Genomic DNA, 18111 nt, shown 5'->3' with positions numbered 1-18111 from the left:
AGGATATGGGAAAGCTATTCAAAAAAACAATGTGACTTGTTTTGCTTGTAACAAGATTGGACATATTGCAAAATTTTGTAGAAGCAAGACTTCACCGACAAATAACAAAGGACCCAGTTTGAAAGGTAAAGAAAAAGTTGAAGAGGTAAAGCAAGAATTCTCAAAACAATGGATCAAAAAGTCAGATCAGAATATTGATGGGAATACTCCTCCACCAGTAGAATAGAGTATCACTCCACCGGTAGGAGACTCTTCATCTAACTGAAGGAAGATCCTTTGGGGGTTTAGCAACAAATTGAAAAACATGCTATTATTCCCTTGGTTGATGGTGAGAAGTTGAATTACTTCTTTACCGGCAGATGAGTTAAGTTGTGACTTAACCGGCAAGCATTAAATGCGGTAGTTGGAGAAAATAACATTATAAAGCAAGTGTTTTGGCTCCTTTTTCATTCACCAAACATTCGAATCTCTGAGAGTGTGAAAATCCTGAGCAAGGGCATCCATAGCGAGAAGGAAGCAAGTCATTCAAGCACTCATCCCTAAGGAACATTGAGGTATTTATAACTATGGCTTCCTCATCCACTCCTGAATTTATTGCAAACCCTACTATGATTGAAGTTGTCAAGCGCCCTAGACCCGTATTCAAGCTTGTTCCCGAAATAGCGAAGAAAGATGATACCATAGGTGCATTTTCTCAAATACCTAAAGGAGTAGTACATGCTGAAGATCCTAGAATATACATACATTCTCATATAGAGGAACTAGGAGATGATGAAATCAAGAACATGTATAGGACTGTGATTTGTGATGAAAATGGCAATATCAAACCGGAACACAAGGTAGTAGAAACCCTAGGTTTTGTGGATATTATGAGCATTCCTAATTTTCCTGAAGATGTGATAAGAATAGTCCTAAGCAGAGTCCATTGTGAATTCTTTTGGTTGGATTCAATTCATAAGATCACCAAAGAAGCCGTTAAGTCAGTAACAGGGTTACCTTCCACCGATAGCAGACCTGACATAACTAAAAGGGTCTCAAATGACACAGTGATAGACCTAACCGACACAACATTTGACAAAATCTCTCTAAGGGTAAATGATGTAAAGGACATCAATGTCAGATTTGTCGGTATGATTTTAGGCTACAAGGCTACACATGCAAATAGGTTAAACTCAGTATCTAGCCTATGTATTAAAAGTGCATATGACATGGTTAATGATAATGCTAGAATAGATGTGTGTGAATGACTCAAAGATGAATTGATAGACAATCTGAAGAAGATCAAAGGAGACAAGAAAGGAACTTTTAGATTTGGAAATTTGCTTGTATGTTTAATAATGTACATTACTAAGAAAGTACCCGGTATTGGTAGGAGAGATTTTGGCTTTGATATATCAGTAGGAAAGCAACTATTGGATTTATTAAACAACATGGGGGAAAACAGAGAGAAAAATATAAACGAACATTTTCAAGCACTAAAGGCTTGAATGAAGACAAGAATAAGGCTGTCTCAGGCAATTGTGGATAAATATCAAAAGGAAATATGTTTTGTAATCAAGAAAGATGAAATATGGATGGAGGCAGTTGTCCCTAGAACTATTTGGGTAACTGAAATGGGATATGAAACAGATGATAACATCATTGAAACTTATGCAAAAGCCCTCCTAGAAGCACCAAAGGAACCCTCTGAGAAAGTCTTTGGCAATGCAGAAACAATTGAAAGTGGAATTCAGTCTAGGAAAAGAGTTAAGAAAGTTGAACAAACAGTAAGGAAAGACACCAGACAAGCAAAAGCAATTAAGGAAGATGTATTGAAGCAAACTGGTATCAAAGAAAGTAAGTTGGAAGGACTTCAACTGGAAACTCATCTTTCACCAGTTGCAACTTCCTCTGAGAGTGATATACCAATGGTCTTGAAAAGGGTAGAAAGGAAAAGAAAACCCTCACCGACACCCTCACCTACACCTAGGAGAACAAGACAAAAGCAATAGGCAGTGAGGCCTCCAATTAAGAAGTTAACTCCAAAGAAGAAGAAGGTAAAACAAGACATTTCTCCACTGGATAAACTCCTTAGTGAAATAATAGAGGATAGAAAGTTGAAAAACATTAGCAAACTGTATAACACACTTTTCATAGATGACAAAGAAAGCATAGAAAATAGTGTAATTTTACACTTGGATATATACAAGAAATTTTTGATGGAAATTGTTGATGAAATATCCATTGATCTCTACAGAAGACTTGAAGCTAGAAGGGTAGCTATTGTTGAGCTGGATAAGAAAATAAAAATTGAAAAATTACTTGCAGTGCATCTAGTAAACTCACCTGAAGAGATTGATCAATTAATCAGTGAGGCCAATCGGACAATATTTTCAACTGCTCACCGACATGTAGCACTAATGGCAAGAAGAGTAAATGAAATTTCAGAAGAAACTACAGATCAATGGGATATATTCTCAAAAGAGGAACAAGAAGAACTCAAAAGACCCAAGACTATCAGAGTATATCAAAAGGATAGGGATAAGGGGAAAGGAAAGGTAGGTGGACCTCCAAACCTTAAGATAACTGATGACTTACCCCCACCTCTTTCTGATACTCCACCGGCACATAATGCTGATAATCAACTGACTACAGAGAGTATGTAGACTCCTCAAGAGGATACAAATCCTGAGTCTGAAGTTTTGTACACTATGAATATAGACACCCAAGAGGTGAATATTGTGGTAGATAAAGAGACCACTGAGGATAAGAAGGAATATTTGGCTACTGAGCCACCGACTACAGATGTTGAGGTTAAGACTGTAAATATAAGCATAGATATAGAGAAACCAATAGAGGACACCACTGAGAAAGCATTTGAAGCACCGGTAAATGAAACTGAAAAACCAGAGGTAAATACAAAGAAACTGGAAGTACATACAGAGACTACATCTGAGAAACCGATAGTTGAGAGCTCAGAGAAACCTTCTGAGACATAGATGGAGAAACCAGAACAAAAACAAGTTGAGACACAGGTTCAGACCAAGACAGTGCCACCGACAAAAGCTGAAAAGCCTAAACCTTTGCTAATAGAAATGCATACTCAAACAAATCGTCCTGAGAGAGAGGAAAGAAAAGTTATTACCACATCCGACAGCATGGAAATTGTAAAAATAGTTGGGCAGACTTCTGGTACTTCAATGATAGAGTTCAAACCAACAAATGTAACAGAAGTATTATTGGATTCTATAAAGAAAATCACAGTGTAATGCACAAGCCTATAAGGCTATTGATGACACAATTCCTATTCTTAAATTGATAGCACCCAAGTGCATTGTGGATAATAAAGATTCTTTAGGTCAACTAGACACATTGTCTAAATTCATAACCGGTAACATTTTGACAGTTGATCAGATCAATGAAGACACATTTAAAGAGAGGATGAATAAGGAGAAAGAAAATTTCTATGAGGAAATTGTAAAGAAAAATAAGGAGAAAATAGAAACCTTATTACCGGCACTAGGGGAAACAATTTTGGATTTCAAGAAACTGTATAGAGATACTTGTAAAACTAACATTTTGATAGAAGACATAGAGTCAGAGATTAGAAAAGCACAAGATGAAATCAACAATATTGTTGATAACTTAATAGGATCATCAAATTCATTTTTGAAAATTGAAAAGCACATTGTAGATCTTGAAGAGAAAATTGAGAATTTAGAAAATGATAAAGGAAAGATAAAGATTAAGGCACAGAACTTAAAATGCAAACTTGGTCCTAAACTAGATTACCTCATTTCTTTGAGAAAATAAATTTTTGAGGCTGTGGTCCCCAGACTTAAGACACTGGAAGAGAAAATGCACATACTCACAGGTACAGTTCAGAGAACACAAGTGACATTAACAGATAGCAAAATATTCAGAGACAGTTTAAATTTGGTTTTGGCAGATCTTTTCTAGATTGTAACCGACCAGCTATAAGAATCTAGGCAGGAACCACACTCCACTGACAGCAAATGACAACCTTTGTCATTGATGCCAAAGGGGGAGTAGTGAGATGAGAAAAATGATCAGAACAGGACATCGTCATCTTAGGGGGAGCATACATTTTTTACAACACAGTTTTGGTAAGAAACTTTGGTAGATTCTTTTTGGACATCATTTTTGGATATACAGTTTTGATTTTTCTCATGAGTGTTGCCATCAATGCCAAAGGGGGAGATTGTTGGCAAATGCACACTCCAATGAGAAATTGTAGGTGATTGAAGGTATTGTCATTGATGGCAACCTTACAATCATGTGATATCGGTAGGTAGACACAGACACTGGCACTGACAGACTCTACACCGACATACAAATCACCGACACCAAAAGGAAGATTACCGGCACCCTGACCGACAAGAATTTTGTATAAATATATTTTGTAATGAATTGTAAAATCTTTTGTAAGTCAACTTGGCGGATTGTAACATGACTCATATAAGTATGAGATCATTATAGATCATTTAGTTAGTGAGAGGTGAAAAAAGATTATAGCAGACCTAATGTGCAAATTATTAGGATAAGGTTTACGTATATTGCAGAGCTTAAACTGGTACTGAATTTGGCATAGTAGATGCTGATCTAAAGCAGTACAAGACATTGGATTTGTATAATCCATTTTTTAAGTCAGTGTGACTTCTTTTGTAACTGAGCAGTGAGCTCTAGGCACTTGGCCTTCCACATGCCCCTATTGTAAGTAGTAATATTCTCTTATTGGTCAGTAAGCGAATATTGTGGGTCACAAATTCCACCGAGGTTTTTACCACACCGGGTTTCCTTGTTAAAAACACTGTGTTATGGTGTGTCTCTTATGTTGTGGTTATTATTTTTCTTTACTGCATTATTTTTAGTTTACCGGTACACAACTTTGAATTGCTTTTCATGTTATAAATCAAGTAAATATACATACCGGTCAGGGTTGATTCACCCCCCTCTCTCAGTATCTTTGAGAATCTTAACACAAAGATGGTGGTTCCTAATAATGAAGATTGAGATTGAATTTATAGATTTTGAGAATTTGGTTTGACGGTTGAGATTGATTTAAAAACAAATTTGATCAGTGACTGAGATTTGTTGAGAGAGATATGATTTAGAAGTAAGCGGAATTGATTTAGTAGTTGACTGATTTGAGGAATTGTTAAAAAGCTAACTATGAATGCAACTGAAGACTTAATTAGCATTACATAATTAAAACAATTATTTAATTATGCACAAAAGTGATAAAACAAATATTTTATTTGTTTTTAGAAGAATTTGAATAGAAAAAGCGAGAGATTAAATGAGTTATAGAATTCATTTAGTTATGGAAGAGAAAAATAAACAATTATTTATTTTAAAAGGAATTTGATTAGAAAAAGTAAGAGATTAAATCAATTAAAGAATTTATTTAATTATGGAAGAGAAAAACAAATGAAATAAAGATTTTATTTATTATAAGAGGAAATCAATTTCAAAAAGCGAGAGATTAAATGAATTAAAGAATCTATTTAATTATGGAAGATAAAAACAAATGAAATGATGATTTTATTTATTTTAAGAGGAATTTGATTAGAAAAAGGGAGAGATTAAATGAATTGAAGAATTAATTTAATTATGGAAGAGAAAAACAAATGAAATAAATATTTTATTTGTTCTTAGAGGAAATTGATTAGAAAAATGAGAGATTAAACTAATTAAAGAATTCATTTAATTATGGAAGAGAAAAATAATAAAATAAAATAAATGATTTTATTTAATTTAATAGGAAATTGATTAGAAAAAGTTGTTGGTTGAACAAAAGCAAATGATTAAATCAATTAAAGAATTCATTTAATTATGGAAGACTTAATTAGCTAACTAAATAATTAAAATAATTATTTAATAATGAGAGAAAATAAAAATAGATTTAATTAAATAATAAAGATTATTTAGTTTAAGTGATGTGAAAAGGAATTAATTAAATATTAAATTATTTAATTAATATTTAAAAATTACTAAAATTAATGCTTATAGGCATGACAAAATTTTAGGTGTCTACAATCCATACTTCTTCCTCAATACCATTCATTTTTGTAAAAGTCTAGGGAAAAAACCCTCAATATTTTGTTAATGGCTCAATAATTGATGCGATAACTTCCCAATAGTCTCCTATTTTTCCCATCTTTAGACTATCTAATATAGTTATATTTTCAACTTAATGGTTGATTGTAATTATGTTTATCAAAGTTTGGCTTGAGTTCTAGTTTCCACTATCCTTCTCCTATTTGAAATGAAGCTTGGGGTCTGCCTCCTCACATCATCTTTGTGAACTTTACAACATCCATTGTGTGTTGGTTGTGCATGTTTATCCAACCACTCTACTAGATTCCATACTCCTTGACACTGGGGTGGTGGATTCGGCTCTAAGGATACATTCTTTGGTACATTATTTAATATGATCTCTTTGATTTTTCTTAGTACCTTATGTATCTATTTGTTTTCATTCCAAAATGAAAAAGTATGGATAAAGTCTTGCCGAACATCTTCCCATTCCCTAGTTTCCACTTTTTCTTCCTGATTAATATACCATATTTGACCATTGGTATTAATGTCCAATAGAATAATTATATGACATAGAGCAAGTGATTGTATTCTCTATCTCTTGTCCATGTAGTAGCACAAGTGTAGAGATTATCTTTCAGGGTTATTATTCACTGGTATTTGAGATGATGGGGTATTCTCCTTCTTTTTGTAGGTATCAGGCTTGAAGGAGAATTTTCAATACAGGATCTAGTAGCACCACAAAATAATGTATCTTGTAATGTTGTCATCCTCACCTCTTTTTCATTGAATGTTTTCTCCATTTTTGAAATATATTCACCAATATCTCCAACTCTACAAAATCTTGCTAACTTAATATGGTAGATACCTTGTTTGGTATTTTGTGTGTTTGATACTAGTTCTTCATTATCTGAGGTTGTAGGGGTATGGCTCCTGATCTGAATACTCAGTGGAATCCAAAGAGTGATTGTTGTGGTTTTGGTGTGGAGGTCTAAGATATATTGCATAAGGGTTGGGAAGTGTTATTTTGAAGAGGCGCAACACACAATCTATCTTCAATGCTTAGTGGGATACAATATTTGTTCATTATCAACAAAATATATTTTTTTAGTCTCAGGATCTATTATATCGTTAGAGCCAACAAACCATCTTAATTTGAGTAGATTCTTGAATGTGTTGAAAAGATTCTTCATTTCTACCACTTTAAAATCTATATATTGTTTAATGCCCTTTACATTCACCTCAACAATGTTCTAAGTGCCTAATGTCTCCATTCTGGAATCATCAACTAGACTAGTATTCATTAGTGTTTTAACAAGCTTCTATCTCCCTAACTTCTCCCATGTGGTGGATAGAATAGAATGATATTTAGAAGTGCACCCAAGTCCACCCTGACATACTCCTCTCCTAATATCTTGTTCCAAGGTATTTCCTACTTGTTTCTTGCTTCTTTCTTCTCTTCTTTTTTCTTTGGTGATTTATCTTTCACAATTCTCCTGCTTTTAGACCTTGAGGGGGATGGGTCATGGTTTGAGGGTCGTGACTCCTCAAAACTTCCTTTTGTCCTCCTATTAATAAATGACATTTCATTAGTTGCTATTCTTAATGCTTGAATAATTTCCTCTTTCTTATTTCCTTCCTCCCTTAAATTATTTATACTTTTGTTAACTAACTTCCCCAAATACTCATTAGTTACAAATAGGAATTTATCTAGAATTGTAGGAACTCCTTACACATGTCATCTAGTTTAATTGTGATATTGCTAAAGTCTATTTTAGGCTTAAGATTTCTAGAAAGTTGTGGTAGGGTAGGAGCCTCTTCGCTACTAAATTCCCCTAACAACAATCTTCTTGATCTTCCATATCCTTCCAAATTATTCTCCAATTTTCTAAGTAACTATTCTTCTTTATTCCAACAAGAATTTGTCCTTTTTAGGATCTTCTCCTCTTTGTTTTTATTTATTTTCTCTCATTTCCCAGTAGCACCCACATTGGTGTGCTCAGTGCAGCACCGATATTGGTGTTGTCAAGTCTTGACTTCGTCGCCATCTGTACTTTCCTTCTATGTCTTTACTCTCTCTCCAAATTCTATCTTTGTCTTCTTTCTATCTCATTAGGGCTAGCCTTTCTTTCTTTCTTCTTTATTTTCATTTTCTCCTTAATCTCTCTTGAATTATTTTTCTCACCTTTTTCCATGGGGCTTTAAGATTTGGGATTGGATTACTCCTATTTTGGGTCGCTTGGTGGATATCAAGTTAGTTGTTCTAATGGTCAGATCCTTTCATAGGTTTCTCTAGACCTTTTCCCCATTTTTTTTCCCATCCCCTTTGTGCCTAACCCCTATCACAAGGTAGAGATCATGAAGAATTTTTTTGGTTCGATCATATCTCTTATTTCATTTTTTGTTTATCTCTTGATTTGATACTAGTTTTAGGATGTGAACATTTTCTCAACAAAACTTAACCAAGGTCTCAACAATGGAGCCAATGTTAGCAATAAATCTAAGGGATATAGATTGAAGTTCCATACCCAAATATTTTTTGATGATGTAGTCTTCTATGCTAGATTCAATCCTATTGAGGCAACAAGGAAAGGTATTCTAGGTACTGCTTAGTTGTAAATTAGAATAAATTGTCACATACACATAATAGACCAAAAATCTTGGAATTATTTGCATTCATATATCAATATATATCTGTTGCATTCCTTATATCTCATTTATATGTATATGTTATCTATATCTTCTATGTCTTCTATATGTCTCATTTATTCTGGTGAATAAATATTTCCTATCTACTTATATCTACAACAAGGGACATGACCCTTAGATGATATCCCTAAAGTACAACCTATCTTACAAAGCTTCTATTCCAAAACCTCATTTTCAATTTGGTATTGCCTATCTTTAGTCCTGTGCCCGTGTACTAATTTCTAGCCAACAACCATCTAAGAGCCCTCCCAATTAAATGAAAGCTCACGAAAGAGCAATTTACAAAATCTTAAAGAATTCATTTTCCCCAATATAGTTAAAATATGAGAAGAATGATAAAAAAATAACTCCTAATGTATGAGCGATATACACGACTCTACAAGTTCCCCCTATGTTCAATTGAAGCTTATATTGCATAGATGTATTCAAAGCCTTAGGAAATGAAGGCAAATGTGTGATTTTTCATTTACCCCTTTGAAATGAGAGAGAAATTATGTAATCTTTCATATATCCCCTGTGACCTTTCATCTCCTCTTGATGTAAAAGTCAGTGTGATCTTTCCATCCTCTTGGAATTAGACATAAACACAAAACATAAATATATAAAATGAATTTTCCACTAAATTCTTAGATGATTTTCTTGTTCTCTATCCTTTTGAGGCCATAAATTTTGCATATAGGCTTGAAACAACATTACATTTTTTAAACATTCATATTTTTTTTTAAAAAATAATCCAAATACTCAAACGAATGAATATTTAACTTCATAGTTTAAAAATTAGATCCATTTCATAAGTAGGAGATATTTTTCACAAGTAGTCAAATTGTGATATTGCTATCACGATTCAACTGTGTAGTTTTCGAATCAAACTCATTGACCCATGTTTCATGAGTAGTGGTTCACAAGAACCCATCTCTCATGAGAATGAATGGTCCACTTAGCACTCATTGTGTCTAGGTGAAGCAGTGGGCCTTCCTTGGAGGTCACCCATCTCAATACTACTCCAACTAGATGGTCACAGAGATGACCTCCCAAGAAGGCTCAATGATTCACCTTTGTGAGCATCACAACCTTACTCTACATGCTACACCTTAATTTTCTAGTCATTCTTTACATCCAATTCTAATTTTAGTCTTATGTGACTTACTTGAATATTTATGTCCCAAGCCTCAATACTTAAGACTTCTCTTGCTAACATTAAATTTCATGTAATTACCCATAGATACAAACAAATGACTATGATTGAAGGACCCTTAGCATTCCTACCACCTTACCTAGTAGTTCTTCTAATCTATAAGAAATGCAAAATAACATAATAAAAGAAAGATCTAAGAAGCCATGTTAGTTAAAAATAATAAATAATTTTTTATACACTATAAGATATTTCAATAAAAAAACTTGTAATAATGCAACATCACCAAAAATATATTATTAAAAAAGACAATTAAAAATAATGAAAACTTATTTTGTTCTAAAATGTCAATGTCTCCAATTCAATTTGCATCAACATAGATAATAATATTCACTTTTCTTCCCATAATAAATCCCTCATGTTAGCACATAAAATACTTTCAATTGTTTACGTTAATTGGTTACCATAATTAAGTGCAACAAGAAAGGCTTTTTAAAGATCTACTGCTTTGCATCTTCTTAGTCTTAAATCAATATTCAAAATTCTTGGGATTTGTTTCCCGTAGGAGATTGAATTCTTGTTCTAAAGAAGAGGTTACAGTGACATGGTTTCCATGGATGTGAGCTCAGAAATCCTCACAAGAATTGGGTGCATACTTCTTATGATACCAATTATGGGTTTCTGGCTCAAATAGGAAATATATTAACAGAGTTTCGTTCTCCCTAAATTTAGCTCCATTAAAACACAAACGACTCCATTAGTTCCATTGTGTCATTTTGGTTCCTTTCATCAGATAGTTCAAGGTAAGCTCTCTATGTATTCAGATACTGAGAATTCTTATCATTGTATTCAGATATTTGTGAGGTGATTGTTAAACAGTATGTTATTTGTCTTTGGGTCAGTCTTGTGTTAGGTCAATTAGCAGCACCATGAATGAAGGATTAAGGTCTTATAATCTATTGAATGTCCTTTCCCAAGATTATTATATGCTTTCTTTAGATATACAATGTCATTTCTTGGCTAGACCAATTAGCAGGCCAATGGAGGAAGCATTGAAGGTCTTATAATGTTTATGGATTACAGATTTAAAAATCATTTATATGGGCGTTGCATTTCAAGGTTACTGTGTTCTTCAAGGTTTCTTGACCGCCATTTTCCCATATAGGGAAAATGGGATTCTTGTTCTGAAAAAGATATGAGATTGAATTATTTTGTTCTTCACAGTTGATGCAACCATCCTTCATCAGATATCTCAAAGTCAGCTATCTATGTATTCATTTACTTAGAATTCATATCATTGTATCGTCCATGAGCATAGGTGATTTGTGAGGGTATAGAATTAGAGAATGCAATTGTCAAATGGTTAGATTATTTTGCAAGAAAGATTACGTTATTTGCCTGTGGGTCAGTCCTGTGTTAGGTCCTTGGACTGTATAGATTTTCTTTCTTTTTTGAAGTTTTTTCTTGGCTAGATCAATTAGCGGCACCATGAATGAAGGATTGAAGGTTTCATAATCTATTGGTTGCAAGATTGCTATATGTTTACTTTATAATGTTTATGGATTACAGATTGAATGAAGGATTAAGGTCTTATAATCTATTGAATGTCCTTTCCCAAGATTATTATATGCTCTCTTTAGATATACAATGTCATTTCTTGGCTAGACCAATTAGCAGGCCAATGGAGGAAGCATTGAAGGTCTTATAATGTTTATGGATTACAGATTTAAAAATCATTTATATGGGCATTGCATTTCAAGGTTACTGTGTTCTTCAAGGTGTCTTGACCGCCATTTTCCCATAGAGGGAGATGGAATTCTTGTTCTGAAAAAGATATGAGCTCAGAAACACAAGCGACTAGGGTTCCATTATATCATTTTGATTATTTTGTTCTTCACAGTTCATGCAACCATCCTTCATCAGATATCTCAAGGTCAGCTATCTATGTATTCATTTACTTAGAATTCATATCATTGTATCGTCCATGAGCATAGGTGATTTGTGAGGGTATAGAATTAGAGAATGCAATTGTCAAATGGTTAGATTATTTTGCAAGAAAGATTATGTTATTTGCCTGTGGGTCAGTCCTGTGTTAGGTCCTTGGACTGTATAGATTTTCTCTCTTTTTTGAAGTTATTACTTGGCTAGATCAATGAGCAACACCATGAATGAAGGATTGAAGGTTTCATAATCTATTGGTTGCAAGATTGCTATATGTTTACTTTATTAGATATATTATGTCATATCTTGGTTAGACCAATCAGCAGGCTAATGAAAGAAGCATTGAATGTCTTTTAATGTTCATGGATTACAGATTTGAAAATCATTTATATGGGTATTGTATTTCAAAGTTATTGTGTACTTTTCTGAACATACAATGCTATGTATTAGTTTCCATGAGTAAATTCTGGTTATATATTAGTTCAAGATTCTGCTATATTGGAGTAGATTCTGGTTATACAATGTTATGTCCAATTTTACGACGTTTACATGGGTGAAAGATGCTATAAATCTTCAAACTCTATTAGGCCATAGAAGTATTTTTGTCCTTGTGATAGTAGATAACCACCTTCTGCCTGCAACAGATGACAGAGCGCCTCAGAATTGTAGGCAGTCTATATTTTTCTCAGTTAATTGTTGACTTGTTCTTGTTTAATATGCAGTTACGTTAGAGGAGGTGTTGCTGGACACATATTTAAGGATTCCTTTGCGCTTAGCTGGACATAAAGATGATAGAGTATGACCAACAGGAAAGTGCTTAACAGAGGCAAGTTCAACAAAACCAGGAAATCCAAGATGTTGTCTTCTTACCTGATGAGGTGTTACTGTTGGTGCTACTGTCTTCTCAAAGATTCAGATGCAAATACAAAGAATCTCTGCAATCTTCTTTCGAAGACAATCTCCATACACAACGGAAGGGAATTGAATATTTAGATAGAGCCCAAGGAGCTGCGGTAAGATGCCAGGCACCTACACAAAATGTCCAATGCTCTCCAATATCAATGACCCTAGTTGACAACATTCATAACCCAGTTTTAACAGAGACCATGAAAGTGAATGCTGAGTTTATGAATTACTCCCAGCCCATTTAATCACATCACATGGTATATGAGAAGTTCATTACAGATTAGGACATTTTTCTGTTTGCCAAAGGTATCAACTATAAACAAGGACTAAATGTTGCAACACAAGACCTTCGTTGCATCTTTAATGGCACAATAGAAACTACTGTAACTCTATTTGCAGTTTGCACTCTGCAGAAGAGATCTTTAGGTGTGAGCATCCAGAAGAAGAAGAAGTGCTTCATCAGCTGCTCGGATACAAAATTACTCTGTCAATCCTTGGAAACCCTATTCCTTCTGTTGTTTATCATGACATCCCACAATCTTATCACAGACCTCTGCAGTATGCTCATGTTAGAACTGCAGAAAGAAAGATTAAACTATGTGCCTCCACCATGGTGTTTATCTCTGGACTCCGGCCCCTTCTCGCAGCGGATCAACCTGGGTTCGCTCCAATGGACGCATATGCTGCCAGTTCAGTCGTCAACCATCCAGCAGCAGCGTAAGATTTTATAATTCTTATTATTGTTATTATTCCAAACACTATTCGTTTTCCAGTTGCAGTGATAGATTGTGGCATTGCAGATCGCAGGGCCTGCAATATGTTAGGTTCAAGATGGTTCCGTGTGATGTAAATTTACTGCATACGCATCCATGAGCTTCAGAAATGCTTACTCTTATTATCTCAGGAGGGCCTCTTCAAGTTGGTTTTGTTGACACTCAAGGTAAAACATACACCTGCCTTATTTAAACACCTGCTTTATTTCCTTCCCCGAATCATTAAACACCTGCTTTATCAAATTAGGTCAAGCTTTCATCGATATTTTGCATCCTGGAGATGTCACCATATTTTCGAGGGGGACACTGAATTTTGAGCTTAATGTTGGAACTGAAGAAGCTAATTATATCTCTGCTCTCAACAGTCAAAATCCTGGTGTTGTGGTAGGGAAAACACATTTATTTACTTGTCAATCTGCTAGATACTCCATTTTACTAGTATCATAATAGTTTACTGTTGATCATGGCAAACAAGCAGCGTGTCAATATTGAAGCTTCCATTGAGAAGTGTGGCAACAGCTTTCAACATCACCCAACAAGCTGTAAAGAAATTAGATCCAACGATATATGCCAGTGATTCCCACTCCCCCACAATAAATGGCGTCCATTGGGAACGATATGCACCGACCCGGCATAATGTGAGCAGATATCCATTGCCATGGGCGAAGAAACAGGAAGCAGAGTTTTCACACTGTGCTTCCATGGCCAGGGAAAAGTTCCAATGGATGATGTATACCAATGTGGGTGAGTTTGTATTCTCTGATTCTTGGTTGAATGAGCAGGTGGGTCCTGAGGACAAGGGCTTTCAGGAAGTAAAACCTAGCTGCAAGGATCTTACTTCAGGGGCTCTCTTGAAAATGGTTATGAGTCTAAGTTCACAGAGGAACAGCCTTCAAGAATTTCCGAATCTCATATCGGGCAACTTTCCTTCAAGTGTAGGAATTTTGGGCCATCAAGGCTTACCGAACACCCTGAGAGAGAGGCAGTAGAAAAGGTTCAAGTCCATACTTTTGTTGGAAGTTAGTGCTTCAGAACACTTGAAGTACTTGCAGTTAGTTGTTGATCTAATTTTGGTTAATTTGCAGTTACGTTAGAGGAGGTGATATTGGAAACAAATTTAAGATTCTTTGTGTTTAACTGGAGGTTTGCAAGAAGGATTTGGAAGAAAGACAATAGAGTACAACCTACAGGCATGTGCTTCGCAGAGGAATCATTTTCCAACCACTTAATCTGACTGTGCTGCACAGCCATGGATTTTTATTCATCCAAGATGTTGTCCTCTTACTTGATGAAGTGTTACTATTGGTCCCACTGTTTTTTCCAAGATTCAGATTTAGAGACAAAGAATCTCTGGAATGGTTCTTTCTCAAACAATTTCTATACACAACCGAAGGATATAGCCCAATTTTCCCACTGCCTTTTCAAAGCATTTTTGCCTTTGTATTGTTTGTGTTTTTGATTTTTTGTTTATTGGCTTCTTTGGGTTTGTTCTTGGTTTCTGATGTGATTCTTATCTTTTTCTTTTTATTATCAAATCCAAAATCCAATTTTAATTTCAACTCAGCCCATCCCTTCTTATCACCTTGAGAATCTTTCTTAGCATCTTATTTCAAAATATTTTTTTTGATTGTTATCCGTAGTTTCTCTTTCTCTGTATTTATTTTTTCATAATTTCTTTTACGATGATAAAGATTCCTAAAGTCTCCAACTAGAATTCATTTATATTTTTTGCAAGTTTAAAACCCTGTCAATGTTTTTTTCGTAGTTCCTGCTCTTCTTGTTTTTCTTTTTCTTTTCTTCGTTTTTCAGCTTGTCGAGCAGCCTATCTTTCAATCTGTCTAGCTTTTATCGATTTTTGTGCTCTTGGAACCTTTTCTTTAGTTTTTGCACTCTTTCTAAGTGTTTCTGCTAATTTTCTACCTTGAATGCCTTTTCCAGGTTCTTAACTTCCTTTGGAGTAGTTGCGGATTCTAATTTTTGTAATCTCTGTTCTTTCGTCTTTTGTCTTTCTTGTTTTCGTTGTCTCCTTTCCTCTTTGATTTTTCGAAATTCTGAGAGTTTGCTTCTTCTTTGGATGTTCAATTTCCTTCAGTTTGTATAAAAACTGTTTGAGAAAAAACATTGCAGAGATTCTTTGTCTTCAAATCTGAATTTTGGAGAAAGCGGTGGGACCAATAGTGACACTTCACCAGGCAAGAGGACAACATCTTGGATGAATTAAAATCCATGGCTTTGCTTCATAGTCAGATTCAGGGATTGGAAATGATTCCTATGTGAAGTACTTGCTTGTATGTTGTACTCCATCATCTTTCTTCCAAATCCTTCTTGCAGACCTCTAGGTAAGCGCAAAGGAATCCTTAAATTTCTGTCTGATAACAACTCCTCTAACGTAACTCTAACTTAACCAATGACAAGTGAACAACTTACTCGGAAAAATTAGAATAGGGAATGCCTAAAATTCTCAGCTGCTGTCATCTATTGCAAGCACAAGAAGGTTATCCATTATGGCTACATATTACAAGGACAGAAATACTTCTGTGGCAGTACCAGCGTTTGAGGATCCCTATCATCTTTGACTAATACTTCTGTGGCAAGTTTCCTTCAAGTGTAGGAATTTTGGGCCATCAGGGCTCACTGAACACCCTGACAGAGGGGTAACCCAAAGGTACACTGCAGAGAGAGGCAGGAGAAAAGGTTCAACTCCCTAGTTTTTTTGGAAGCTGCCTCTACTTCATCGTTTAATGTAATACACCGTTTCCAGCTGAAGAAGGGATACAGGACATTGTATGTGCAGTCCTGCATGGCAATGATAAATCATTATAAATGTTAGGCATGGATTGAGTTTAAGGTCAAGTTTATGAGGCGAGTATCTCCCTATGTTGTGGATTGGAGTGAGTCTAAATATTCTGCTTCTCAGGACAGAACACCTGGCCTTAGCAATAAGGCCATTCAGCCAGACGATTGAAAGATTTTGCAATTAGGGTGTTTTGATTGAGTAAGGAGCCAACTTCCTAATTAGAATGGCAGTTATAAATTTAATGTTTAATGCTCATATACCTCAAATTCTGTTTACTTGTATATAATAACAAATCGGTATTTTAGGGGTGATTCATTGCCCCAGGTTTAAACTTGACAATTTGAACTTAATGCCAAAGGCAAAGAGGGTAGATTACTCTGTTACAGCATAAGCCGTATTTGAAATCATAAATTAAGTAAAAGAGCATAACTGTACCATGATATGTTTCACCAGGACAAGTCCTATTTGAAAGCATTTGGTGAAAATAAAAGTGTTAAATTTTTTATGGTTATAATCTCAAGACTAAAAGTTTTCCTTACTGTTCACCCCTGAATTTCCTTCAACTTCCTTCCTGAATTTCCTTCAAGTTCCTTCCTGAATAAGTCATTGTAGATGTTGAACTTGAATAAGTCGTTGTAGATGTTTCTTGCTTGCTACACTTATGCATATAGTTAACTTTGATAGACACAACCTTATTGATAGGGTTTATAATCAAGCTAACTCAAAATTTAGTTGGAATTTCAAGGTGTTGGTTGTTGCATCATTTAATTCACAATTTTTTTAATTTTCTTTATAAAATTGATTAATTTCGATTAACGAATAAATCTGGAGATTAACTGGTTCCAGGCTTCCTGCTCGTCAGGGCACAAATGAGAATCCTCAACTCAAGAATCAACATAACCAATCCATCAGTGTGCACCACCGGAGTACTCCATGTGCCCAAATAGTCCGTAGACATACCAAATTGAGATGATTAGATTTTGTAGCTTGTGGTGTTTATGTCACATATTGGTGATAATGTTTTCAAAAGCAAATCTAAAAGAGCGTAGACATTCAACATTGTGGCTGCTTTAGGTAAGTTTACGGTTTGGACACCATGACTGACAATTGTTTAAAGTCCAGCCAAGATACTAAGCATTATAGTAGGTCAAATATTTCAAACTTTAGAAGTAATTATTAGAAGGTTTAATATTATGGGATTGAAATTGTCTGTATGCTTGGATTGTGCTGGTTACCTTAGTTCCATATCACCTTGATGATTTGCATGGGGATGTTCTATTCAGCCAGAGTACTTATGTAGGAAGGAGGTATCAATGCATTAAGCCTGTGAACAACATTCACTTCAAGATGGAAGCCACGTTTCAAGTTGATATGCATCATCAAATACTATTCAGCCAGAGTACTTATGTAATTTGAAAATGGTATTATAATTTGATCATGTCTTGAATGTTGAGTTACAAGCTATACTAAAGGTTGTTTTACTTTGTCTAAAGAAATTTGTTATGTTATTAAAATGAATTTTGAGTTGCTTACTTGGGTGAACCATCATGCATGCTATTGTATTGAAAATGGTTATAGTCCTAATATTACATTGATAATTGACCAAAAGAATCATCATACTAAGTTCTTCCAAGAAAATACACCTAGCAAAGTTCACTAGGCTAGTGCTTTTTTCCGAATTATTCTGCTCCTAAAAATAGAGCATGCTATATGTAGCAAAAAAATGTTTTATTTATTACGACTTTGAAATTTTTAAATGCTTACTATATTTGACGAAAAGCCTAATTTATTTATATATAGATTGATAGATTAAA

General features: G+C 34.6%; 1 pseudogene; it reads left to right on the top strand.

Annotated features, from left to right (window-relative positions):
* The first annotated feature begins 11588 nt into the window (after positions 1-11588).
* Positions 11589-16888, top strand: LOC131048766 (uncharacterized; annotated as a pseudogene).
* The last annotated feature ends 1223 nt before the right edge of the window (positions 16889-18111 follow it).

Source organism: Cryptomeria japonica, chromosome 7 (assembly GCF_030272615.1).
Source record: "Cryptomeria japonica chromosome 7, Sugi_1.0, whole genome shotgun sequence".
NCBI classification, from domain to species: Eukaryota; Viridiplantae; Streptophyta; class Pinopsida; order Cupressales; family Cupressaceae; genus Cryptomeria; species Cryptomeria japonica.
This window is presented reverse-complemented; position numbering and strand designations above follow the sequence as displayed.